This window comes from Plecotus auritus, assembly GCF_963455305.1.
Source record: "Plecotus auritus genome assembly, chromosome: 4".
NCBI lineage: Eukaryota > Metazoa > Chordata > Mammalia > Chiroptera > Vespertilionidae > Plecotus > Plecotus auritus.
This window is the reverse complement of record NC_137775.1, coordinates 145,631,989-145,644,515: the sequence shown is the minus strand read 5'-3', so window position 1 is coordinate 145,644,515 and position 12,527 is coordinate 145,631,989. Positions and strand designations below refer to the sequence as shown.

The 12,527-nt window shown below is 44.9% G+C and overlaps 1 protein-coding gene and 1 pseudogene across 3 annotated transcripts in view; one reads left to right on the top strand and one right to left on the bottom strand.

Moving 5' to 3' along the window:
• Positions 1 to 12,527, top strand: part of SUGCT (succinyl-CoA:glutarate-CoA transferase) — a 583,247-nt gene that overhangs the window by 73,004 nt on the left and 497,716 nt on the right. The gene's annotated exons all lie outside the window — the stretch shown is intronic.
• Positions 8,206 to 9,390, bottom strand: LOC308245964 (beclin-2-like; annotated as a pseudogene). The gene has a single exon. The product of its transcript is annotated as a beclin-2-like (transcript).

The window sequence follows — 12,527 nt, the reverse complement described above, 5'->3', positions numbered from 1 at the left end:
GATTTAATTTCTAGGAATATCATTTTAGTTATTAACAGAATGTATGTTAGGTATAATGGTGAGTAATTTTAAAATATTTTGCAGCCTAGAGTCATTATGTATCAGCAATTTATAATATTTTGATTAGCTGGAGTGCTTAGCAATTTGGATATTCTGGTTGATTTCATTTTCTAGATGACTGACTTAGGGCTAAAGGAAACTGGGTCGTTTCCAACATTTTTATAGAAAAATCTTCTAAAGTGCTTTAATATACTTTTCTGTTGTGGTAAATACCATCTACTAAATATATTTTTACCTTAAAGATTATTATTCTGATCTTTATTTTTTTAACCTATTGATACTCACTTTAGGGAATAAGAAATTAAGTCCAATTTGTACTAACAGAATCCATTTGTCTAACTCCATCCACCCATCCATTTATACCTGTTCCTCCTTATTTGCCAGAGTATACAGTAAGTGATAAATAATTCAGCAAGTGCCCTGGCCCATGGAGTTTACATTGTAGTTGGAGATAATAGATGGTAAACCGTCAAGTAACAAGAGATAAATTCACAGGAGGAAATAAACAGTTTTGATAAAGATAACAGGATCACCTATTTTAGCCAGGGCAACATTATTCCAGATAGAGGAAGCAATATATGCAAAGGCCTGAAGCACCTACAAAACGTGGCATGTTCTAGGAACTGGCAAAAGGCTGCTGTGACTCACTGAAAGATGTTCTCTAGAAGTTGACATTGGCACTGGTCATTAATTAATACTCATTTGCAGAATAAACATGGGGTGTAACTCAATATTCTATGGCCAGTAGCACATTAGTAGTTGGGAATCAGTGATAGCCTGTTTTTTTGGTGGGGAGGGAATTTCTTGGTATGGTACAAGGTCAAACCTGTAGAGCAAGAGTTGAGTTCTGGTGCAGTTTTGGTAGAATGGTTAATAGAAGCAACTCAAGACTGCAAACAGCTTTAATGTTTTCTGCCATCTGGGCTGACTGGAGACGCGTATTGAGAATTCTGAGACAGGCTCTGGAAAAAGAGTGCTGTGATTATTAACAGTGTCGGCCAAGGTGCAGCATTGGGAGAGTGCTATAAACTTCCTGATGTTATAGTAGATGTTGCATTATATATCCTATCTAATAAAAGAGTAATATGCAAATTAACCATCACTCTGCTACACCCACAACCCACACCCACCAGCCATGCCCTCCAGCCAATCAGGAGCAAATATGCAAATAAACCCAACCAAGATGTCTACGGCCACAGAGAGCAGGAGGGAGGCTTGGGTTTCCCCGGCAATGGAGGAAGCCAAGCTTTCCGCCTGCCCTTGCCGGCCTAGGCATCCACTCAAGGCTACAAAGTTTCAATGATAGAAGATAAATAAACCCAAATAGAAATGGCGGCAGCCTCGGAGCTGGAAAGAGCAGGAGGCTAGGGTTGCCCCGGGCGATGGAGGAAGCCAAGCTTTCTGCACACCCTGGCCAGCCCAGGCCTCCGCTTAAGGCTACAAAATTTCAATTATAGAAGATACATAAATCCCCCCAAAAATGGCTGCCGCCACAGAGCAAGCAGAAGGCTTGGCTCTGCTCCAGGCTACAAAGTTTCAATTGTAGAAGATAAATAAACCCCAGATACCAGGGCCTCCTCTTGGGTCACCAGGGGGTGTGGCTGGCTTGCAAACCACCACAGGCCCCTCGCCCAGGCCGCCCCATGCCTCAAGGGAACCCCCACCCTGATCCGGGACACCCTTCAGGGCAAACCAGCTGGCCCCCACCCGTGCACCGGGCCTCTATCCTATCTAATAAAAGAGTAATATGCAGATTAACCATCACTCCAACACACAAGATGGCTGCCCCCATGTGGTCAAAGATCCTGCCCCCATGTGGACACAAGATGGCCACCACAAGATGGCCAGCAAGGGAGGGCAGTTGGGAGGAACCAGGCCTCCAAGGGAGGGCAGTTAGGGGTGACCAAGCCAGCAGAGGAGGGAAGTTGGGGGCGACCAGGCCTGCAGGGAAAGGCAGTTGGGAGGGACCCAGGCCTGCAGGGGAGAGCAGTTAGGGGTGACCAGGTCAGCAGGGGAGGGCAGTTAGGGGCAAACAGGCTGGCAGGGGAGTGGTTACGGGATGATCAGGCTGGCAGGCAGAAGCGGTTAGGGGCAATCAGGAAGGTATGCAGGCAAGCAGTTGGGAGCCAGCAGTCCTAGATTGTGATAGGGATGTCCGACTGCCCATTTAAGTGGGCAGTCGGACATCACTTGAGGGGTCCCAGATTGGAGAGGGTGCAGGCTGGGCTGAGGGACACCCCACCCCCAAGTGCATGAATTTTGTGCACCGGGCCTCTAGTGCTGTTTATATTTGTCAAAGTTGAATTTTTGAGAGTGACTCTAATAACATAGTAAAACTTACAGCACATTTACTTTATATTAGACACTGTTCTAAGCACATTGCATATATGCACTAATTTGTTTCCCCAAAAGCTTTATTATTCCTGTTTTACTGAGGAGGAAGCAGAATAGCAACATAACCTGGGCTAGGTCACACAGCCAGTAAGTAGCACATCTGGGACCTGAACTCAGACTGAATGCGGACTGTGCTGTGCTTCTACACTCCCTAAGAGGATAAAGTCCTCCCAGCATTAATTCACTTAAATATTTATTCATTTAAATATTTATCGAGTGCCCAGTGCCAGGAACGCTGTTATTCCTGACAATGCTATGGTGAATAAGGATGTCTGGGGAATATGTTTTAGCTTTTAAGAGGGATTTACAGAGATACATCTTGGCTTGTCTTTTGGGGAAAATGATGTTTAATAAGTAATGTGATCAGCACTGAGCAACAGAACTTAGTATGATGATTGTACATTGATCTTGTGTCTTAGAACCTTGTAGGGCTAGCTTTTTTAGTTCTAAGAGTATTTTAGTGGATATTTTAGGATGTTCTATATACAAGATCGTGCCATCTATGCATAGAGATAGTTTTACTTCTTCCTTTCCAACATGGATGCCTTTCTTTCTTTCTTTTTTTAAAAAAATATGCTTTTTATTGATTTTAGAGAGAGAGGAAGGGACACACAGAGAGAGAAACATTGATGTAAAAGAGACATTGATCGGTTGTTTCCTCTATGCATCCTGACCAGGGATTGAACCCTCAACCGGGGTATGTACCCTGACCAAGAATTGAACTGGTGACCTTTTGGCACATAGGATGATGCTCAACCAACTGAGTGACAACAGCCAGGGCACCTTTTGTTTCTTTTCTTATCTAATTTCCCTGGGTAGAAAGAATCCCAACAATCTGTATATATAAAAGCCGAAGTGACCGTTATGACAGACAACTGGAACAACTGGAACGACTGGTCACTATGATGCGCACTGACCACCGGGGGGCAGATGCTCAAAGCCGGAGCTGCTCATAGCCCGCAGGCCCAGATTGCCTGGTTGGGGCTGCTGGCCACCCTCCCAGTCTCTCCCCCAGGGCAGCAGGTCCCGATTGCCTGATCGGGGCCAGGCCCCGGACTGGGACGGGAAACCAGGGGTGGGTGGCGGTGGACGTGGGCAGTGAGGGAAGGAGGAGGGGGGGAGGCGGGGAACCTGATTGGCCCTGATCACCGGCCAGGCCTAGGGACCCCACCGTGCACGAATTTCATGCACTGGGCCTCTAGTGTTGAATAAAGTAGAAAGAGCAGGCACTGTTTTCTGTTTCCTGATTTCAGGGCAAAACATTACGTTTTTTACTAGGGTCTAGAAGATCTATCCAGTGATATCAATGGGTGTTAAAGTTCCCTACTATGATTGTATTGCTTTCGATCTCTTCCTTAAAATCCTCTAGAACTTCTAAAATATATTTGGATGCTCCTGTATTGGGTGCATATATGTTTACCAGAGTTATATCCTCTGGTTGTATTGTTCCCTTTAGTTTTATGAAGTGTCCTTCATTATCTCTTGTTATGGCCTTCACTTTGAAGTCTACTTTGTCAGATAAGAGTGTTGCTATCCAGCTTTTTTATTCATTTCCATTTGCCTAGAAAATTTTTTCCATCTCTTAACTTTCATTCTGTGTGAGTCCTTTGTTCTGTGGTAAGTCTTTTGTAGACAGCATATATATGGGTCATATTTCCTTATCCATTTGGCTACTGTGTGTTGTTTGATTGGAGCATATAAGCCATTTACATTTAAGGTTATTATTGATAGGTAATTATTTATTGCCATTCTTATTCTTTATGCATGTGCTCTCCTCTTTCTCTCTATTTCTTCTTAAAACCGTCCCTTTAGCATTTCTTGCAGTGATGGCTTGGTGGTAATAAACTCTTTTAGCCTTTTTTTTGGTCTGCAAAGCTCTTTATTTCAACTTCAGTTTTGAAAGATAGCCTTGCTGGATAGAGTAGTCTTGGGTTTAGTCCCTTGGTTTTCATTACTTTGTATACTTCATGCTATTCCCTCTAGCCCAGGGGTGAGCAAACTTTTTGACTCGAGGGCCACAATGGGTTCTTAAACTGGACTGGAGGGCCGGAACAAAAGCATGGATGGAGTGTTTGTGTGAACTAATATAAATTCAAAGTAAAGGAGTGGAGGGGAGAGCAAGAGAACCAGATAGAACAGCCAGATCCGGCCCGCGGGCCATAGTTTGCCCAAGGCTGCTCTAGCCTGAAGTGTTTCTATTGAGAAGTCAGCCTACAGTCTAATGGGAGCTCTCTTGTAGATAACTTTCTGTCTCTCTCTTTTAGCCTTTAAGATTGTTTCTTTGTCTTTAATGTTTGCCATTTTAATTAATATGTGCCTAGGTGTGGGTCTTTTGGGGTTTACCTTGGCTGGGACTCTTTGTGTTTCCCAAACTTGAGTGACTTTTTCTTTCACCAGGTTGGGGAAATTTTCTGCCATTATTTCTTCAAACAGAATCTCTGTTCCTTTCTCAGATTCTGCTCCTTCTGATACCCCTATAATGCAAATGTTGTTATATTTCATGTTGTCCCAATTCATTAGACTCTCCTGCTTTTAAATTTTTTGTCTATTTGCTACTCTGACTGGGTATTTTTTTTTTTTTACCTTGTCTTCTAATTCATTGATTTGGTTCTCAGCTTCTTATAGTCTATTCTTTTTTTTTTTTTTAATATATTTTATTGATTTTTTACAGAGCGGAAGGGAGAGGAGGGATAGTTAGAAACATCGATGAGAGAGAAACATCGATCAGCTGCCTCTTGCACGCCCCCTACTGGGGATGTGCCCGCAACCAAGGTACATGCCCTTGAGCGGAATCGAACCTGGGACCCTTGAGTCCGCAGGCCGACGCTCTATCCACTGAGCCAAACCGGTTTTGGCTTATAGTCTATTCTTGAATCCTTATAGGGTGTTCTTTATTTCAACTATGTCATTCCTCATTTCCAATTGATTTTTATTTAATGTTTCAACCTCTCTTTTCAAGTTGGTGTAGTTCCCATTAAGTCCCTTATAATTTTCACTAATTTCCTTATAATTCTAAGTTGCTTGTAGTTCTCACTGAATTGTTTGAGCACCCTTATTACCATTACTCTGAATTCTTTATTTGACAAATTGCTTGCCTTTAATTCATTTAGTTTTTTTCTAATGATTCCTCCTTTTCTTTCATTTGGGGGTGTTTCTTTGTCTCCCCATTTTTTCTCTCTCTTTGTTTTTGTTTCTATGTATTAGATCAAACTGTTATGCCTCCCAGACATTGTGGGCTGGTCTTACATAGAAAGTGTTTTGTGGGACCCAGTGGTGCAGTCTTTTAGATCTCCTGTGATGGGTGCTCTAGGAAAGCCCCTTACTTGAGTTGTTTGAGTTCTCCTGTTGTAGTTGGGTCTTGAATGTTATTGTCCCATTCGTGGATGAAGTCTCCTTTCAGACTTCCTGACTATGTGGCTCACCCCTGACCACGTCATGTGAGCTATTGTGGAGGTGCTGTCTCCAGGTGTTTTCTGTTCTTCCTTGATATGTTTCCTCCTCAGCTGCACTTCAGTGGGTAATTCGTGGTGAATGTTCTCCAATTTAGTTGTATTTCCAGTCTGGTCCTAGGATGAGGTGCATGACAGGTCTGCCTATTCAGCCATCTTTTTCTCCCTCCCTAATAGCCTCCATTTTTTTTTTAAGTTTTGTTCTTCTAATTAATATTTAGTTACATATAATTTTGTTTAGAAAATATATTTGACATGAATTCAGTCTTCTTAAGTAGGTCAATTGAGACTTTTTTGGTTTCATAATATGCAGTTTATTTTGGAAAATATTCCATGTGTGCTTAAAAAGAATGTATATTCTGCCTGGCCAGCATTGTTGAGCATCGACCTATGAACCAGGAGGTCACAGTTCAATTCTCAGTTGGGGCACATGCCTGGGTTGTGGTCTCCATCCCCAGTATGGGGTGCATAGGAGGCAGCTGATTAATGATTTTCTCTCATCATTGATGTTTCTACCTCTCTCTCCCTCTCCCTTCCTCTCTGAAATAAATAAAAATATATTTTAAAAAAGAATGTATATTCTAGTGTTTTGTTTTGAAATGTCTTAAAAATAGTCAGTTAAATTCATTTAGTCTGATGTGTCTTTTAAGGCTGTTCTTTTCTTGTTGATTTTCTGTCTGGATTATCTGTTGTTGTTAATGAGTTGTTAACATCTTCTACCATTACTGTATTGCCTTCATTCTCTTCCTTTATATTTGTCCATATTTACTTTACATATTTAGGTTCTTGTATATTGGGTGCATAAATGTTTACAAGGGTTATATTTTCTTGCTGGATTGATAATGTTATTATTATGAAATATCCTCCTTTATATTTTTTATAACCGTTGTTTTAAAGGGCATTTTATCTGACATAAGTATTGCTACCCCAGCTTTTTTTTTTTTGTTTCCATTTGCATGAAATATCTTTTTGCATCCCTTTACTTTGAGTCTGTGTGTGTCTTTATATCTGATATGGGCTCCTTATGGTCAGCATATATTTGGGTTTTGTTATGTTGTCCATTCACCTACCCTATATCTTTTGATTAGAACATTTAATCAATTTTCATTTAAGTAATTGTTGATAGATATGTACTTATTACTATTTTATTATTCACTAGAGGCCTGGTGCACAAGATTTGTGCACTGTGGTAGGGGGGGTGGTGTTTCTCAGCCCAGCCTGCACCCTCTCGCAGTCTGGGACCCCTCAGGGGATGTCTGCCAGCTGTCTTAGGCCCGATCCCTGAGCATTGGGCCTAAGCCGGCAGTCAGACATCCCTCTTGCAGTCTGGGGCTCTCTCAGTCCGGGACCCCTTGCTCCTTACTGCCCGCCCGCAGTCTGGGACCTCTTGCTCCTTACTGCCTGCCAGGCTTCTGGCTGAGCGGTGCTACCCCTGTAGGAGTGCACTGACCACCAGGGGACAGCTCCTGCGTTGAGCGTCTGCCCCCTGGTGGTAAGTGTGCATCATAGCGACTGGTTGTTCCGCCATTTGGTCAATTTGCATATTAGGCTTTTATTATACTACTAGAGGCCCAGTGCACGAAATTCGTGCAGGGGGGGAAGGGGGTCCCTCAGCCCGGCCTGCACCCTCTCCAATCCAGGACCCCTCAGGGGATGTCTGACTGCCGGACATCCCTCTCGCAATCCGGGACTGCTGGCTCCTAACCGCTCACCTGCCTGCCTGCCTGCCTGCCTGATTGCCCCTAACCTCTCTGCCTGCCTGCCTAATCACCCCTAACCTCTCTGTCTGCCTGCCTGATCGCCCCTAACTGCTGCTCTGCCTGCCTGATCGCCCCTAACTGCTCTCTTCTGCCTGCCTGATCGCCCCTAACTGCCTCTGCCCCCGCCACCGTGGCTTTGACCAGAAGGACATCTGGAAGATATCCAGTCTAATTAACATATTACCCTTTTATTAGTATAGATATAGGATATTTTTTTAATCTTTTTTTCTTCTTCTTAAAGAAGACCCTTTAACTTTTCTAGTAATATTGGTTTGTTGGTGACCTCCCTCCCCATCAGAGCTGTCTGCCTATTCTCTATGAGTCTGTTTCTATAGTTTGTTCTTTCTCTAACTGGCATATTTCACTTAGCATAATGTTCAAATCAAGTTATTTGTGATAATACCTTAAGGAGACCTAAGTGAGACTCCACTTAAAACTTATAAGCATGAGCTTGAGTGCCTTTGTCTGCTGCTCCTCCCTGTTCAGGTGGGTTCTGATGGAGTAGAATTCACTAACTCCCAGGTCTTCCATCAGGCCCTCCCCTATGTGAATGGTGTAGGGCAGTGGTTGGCAAACTCATTAGTCAACAGAGTGGCAAACTGCGGCTGCCGACCACTGCTGTAGGGCATCCAGAGAGCTGGCTCACTCTTCTCCACTTCCTCCTTGAACTGCTGTATGCAGTCCAGGAAGGCCACTATTGTTTCATCAAACTTGTTATCCAAGAGAGCACTCTGCCCCCATTAAACATTGATTAAATGTTCTAATCAAAAGGTGCAGAACATGGGCAGCTCAATGGGGTCAGCTATTAATGACTTCAGATAGCAGTGGTCTCTACAGGGGAAGAGCCGGTACTTCTGAAACTGCAGACCGACTGTGTTAGACAGGGCCAGGAGCAGCAAGGCCGTGTTCCCTCAGGCTGTGTTGATCTCAGTCCAGCTCACGGGGACAGTGGGTACGCAGCCCAACCTGAAGCTGTTGATGATAGCCAGGGGGCCATCACAACAGATCTCAAATATGGCCTTGGAGGTGTTGGTTTTCTTCAGCCAGGTGAGCTGGGTCTGGGTGTACAGCATCCGGTCCTCCACACTCTACAGCTCATCCTGCAGTTCCAGTTGTTGCCATTGCAGTTCACTGAGGTCCCTGTAGCACTGCCTTTCCTGCTGCTCCAGCATCTCCGTTTCTGCCCGGGCTACCTCCAGAGCCATAGCTGCCCTTTCTTGGTTCTTCTCCACCTCCTCCAGCTCCTGGACCAGCCTCACTTCCTCCAGTTCCACAACCTTCAGCTCCTCCTGCAGTGCCTCCCTTGCGTCCTCACTTAATCCATCCCTGGTCTCTAAACATCATTTTTAGTTCTGACTGTCAGAGTCTGAGATCCTGAGCTGGGTGTCCAGCTGCTCCAGAAGACTGTCAGTACAGCCCTCCCACAGGAGTGGTCCAGCTCTTCTTCACCAGTTGGGATGTCAAAACACCCCTTGTGGCTCTCTGGATGCTACTGAGAGTCCCCCTAGAGCCCAACTTCCCGAGCAGGTGAGGTTGCTGGGACTGTGCCTGGAAATCTCGTCATCACCAAGGATGGTCCAGCCAGAGGCACTATCCTGGAGCTCTTCAAGGTCTGTCTCCATCCCGGAGGTAGAGCCTTCCTCCGGAGATGCTCCTGGCTCCCCCTGGGCTAAGGGGAATTTGGTGGAACAAGTCAGCTTCGGGGGCCCGCTGCAGAAATGGCACATGAAGCAGACACGGTGGAGGTTTTGACTTTCACCATTGACTCTAAGTTTTTTTCCGTATTCTTTATTTCTGACTACTCATATTTTATGGTTTCAGTCTCTTTCTTTAAGTTCTCACTGAGTTTATTTATGCTTCCCGTAAGTTCATTAAATATCTTTATAACTAGTGTATTGAAGTCTTGTATTTGGTAGATTGCTTGCCTTCATTTTGTTTGACTCTTCTTCTGGGGTTTTGTTCTGATTTGTCCTTTGGGACATGGTTCTTTTTCCTCTCCTTTGGCTGCCTCCCTGTGTTTGTTTCTGTGTATTAGATCTGCAGCATCTCTCCCACTTGGCAGGGTGGCCTTATGTAGTATGAGTTTTGTTGTGCCCAGGGGTACAGCCTCATTTTCCACCTGAGCTGTGTTCCAGGTGTGTTTGTTGTGTGGATCGTGTGTGTCCTCTTGTAGTTGAGTCTTGGCTGCTGTTGGCTTGTCAGTGGGTAGAACTGACCCTCTGATTGACTTGCTGTGAGGATGGGCTGTGACTGTAGTGGAGGGGCCTTGTGTGGAGGCTCAACCTACAAAGTAGGGTTTGCTTTAGCAGAGCTGTTATCCATGGAGTCCACCCTTTGGGTGTTTCATTTGTGGAGCTAATTGTGTGGTGTTCTGGTGTAGTCCGAAGCTGGCCACCAGGTGTGTTGTCTCCAGGACCTTGGGGGCAGGGCTGAAGCACAGATTAAGATCATTTGCTGCCTGTGCTCTGACTGGAGCCACCTGGTAGGAAATACAAAATGATCTGTGTTTGGTGGCTGCCTGTACTGGGCTTGAAGATGCTTGGGAACGTTACGCTGGTAACCCAGGCCACCTGTCACTAAGGCCAGGCTTGGTGCCACTTAGCAAGAGGTACAGGACACACCGAGGGCAGCTTCTGCTTGCTTGGTGTTTGTGGACCTCTGAGAGAATTTAGGTAAGTCCTCAGTGCCGGCCAAGGCCATTTGCTTCCACTGGAAGGGGTTTGGCCTATGTGTGAGTTGGGTGGGGTGGCGCCTCAGGTAATCACCAGGGTGGGATGAGCAGTGTTAGCAGGTTGTTGGAGACTCACATTAGGCAACTTCTTGCTTCTGCTGGCTGTGCAGGAGGAGGGCTCAACAAAGGAACCATGGCTCCTGCCAACACTTATGCCTGCTGGCTGGGAGGGGGAAGGTGTCAACAAAGAACTGTGGTGCCCAGTAGCAGGTCTGTCCCAAGAGAGCTGCCTTTTCAGCCCTCACCCTGAAGCCAGACATTTCAGTTTCTAGAACCCTTTATGTCCTTGATGCTTTTTGAGCTGCTGTCCCTTTGCTGGAGCTTAGTGACTGTGAGGGAGGGAGGGAGTCTGTGCTTGGGCCCTCTAAGAGGACAGACACCCTCCATCTTATAGCTGCCCTCCATCTCACGAGGATGGAGTCCCTGTTCATTTTCACAGCCAGATGCTGTAGGGACTCCTCTTTCCCTCACTGATGCTCTGGGCTGGGGAGCCTGATGTCGGGCTGAGACCCCTCCCACCTCAGGGGGGATTTCTGCAGCCAAGACTTCCCTCTAGATTCTTAACTGCCACATGTGGGTGTGGGACCTGCTGGTTCTGAGTCTCTGCGCCTCCTTCTAGTCTTGACTTGGCTTCCTCTTTATAACCTTAGTTATAGGCCTTCTGTTCCACTAGTCTTCATGTGGTTCTCAAGGGTGGTGTTCTGTAATTTAGTTGTCATTTTGATGTGGTCATGGGAGGAGGCGAGCCACAATGTTTACCTACTCTGCTATCCTGAGTGGAAGTTAGAAAATGGATATAAAATTAATAAGGAGATATTTTGCACTTTTCATACAGTGTCTTTCACATTTAACATGTACTTTATACCTTCAGCACATCTTAATTTGGCATATCCTCATCAAGGGCTTATTAGTTACATGTGGTTAGTGGCTATTGCAATGACTAGAACAGTCTTTGAACACAGAGAAGGGGAGGTGCATTGAAATCCCAGTGTTTCCTTTCTTTCCTCCCCACTTGTGTTGAAAAGGAAAAGTCATGTTTAACCATGATTATGTCCATTTCTACTCCTTCCTTGTTACTATCTGTGCTAAACCAAATCATTGCCCCAAATGAGTCCATGTCCTTATCCTCAGAACCTATGCATATGCTACCTTTTATGACAAAGGGAACTAAGTTAAGGATTTTGAGATGGGAGGATTATCCTGGATGGGGGTGAGCCTAATGTAAACACAAGGGTCTTTTAAAGAGAGAGGCAGGAAGATCAGAGTCACTAGTTTGAGAGGTAACAATGGTTGCAAGAAGGTGGAGTGAGTGCGGAAAAGGCCATGCACTGAAGGAATGCAGACAGCCTCTGGAAGCTGTAAGGGGGTAGGGGATAGGAAATAGGTTCTCAACTGAGAGTCTGCAGAATGAACCAGCCTTACTGACCCCTTGGCATTCGCCCAGCAAGAGGGAGTTTAGACTTCTGACCTCCAGGACTGTAAAGGAATATGTCACTAAATTTGGGGGTATTATGTAACAGCAGCATCAGAAACTGCTTCACCACCTTAGCAGTCAGAAGTGGCTATGGAAAGTTTGGTTTTACATGTAAATTTATGTCAGTATAAAAGAACTCATGTTCCATGTAAGTGAAGAGCTATAATGATTCTGATTCAAGCTTTACATCACTGATTAAGGTACTCATTATTATTATTACTGTTATTGTTATTTTAAATCCTCACCCAAGAATATTTTTCCATTGATTTTTAGAGCGTGGAAGGGAGGGGGAGAGAGGAAGAGAGACACATCAGTTGGTTGCCTTTTGCACAGGCCCCGCCCAGGGTTGGCTGGGATTGAGCCTGCAACTGAGGTACGTGCCCTTGACTGGAATTGAACCTTGGAACCTTCAGTCTGTGGGCTGACGCTCTATCCATTGAGCCAAACCGGCCAGGGCGGTACTCATTTTTAATGTTAGCAATTTTATATTTTAAGATGGATTTACATAGGGGCAGAGTACTAAAACATTGCTGAGAAGCAATTGCCAGAAATTTCAGGGTAGCTCTAAAATTCCAGGAACACTGTGTCTTCTTGGTGGCATAGTTTCTTTTCAGTTCAATCAGTTCTTCCTGAAACTGAACCACACTTATAGAATTAGA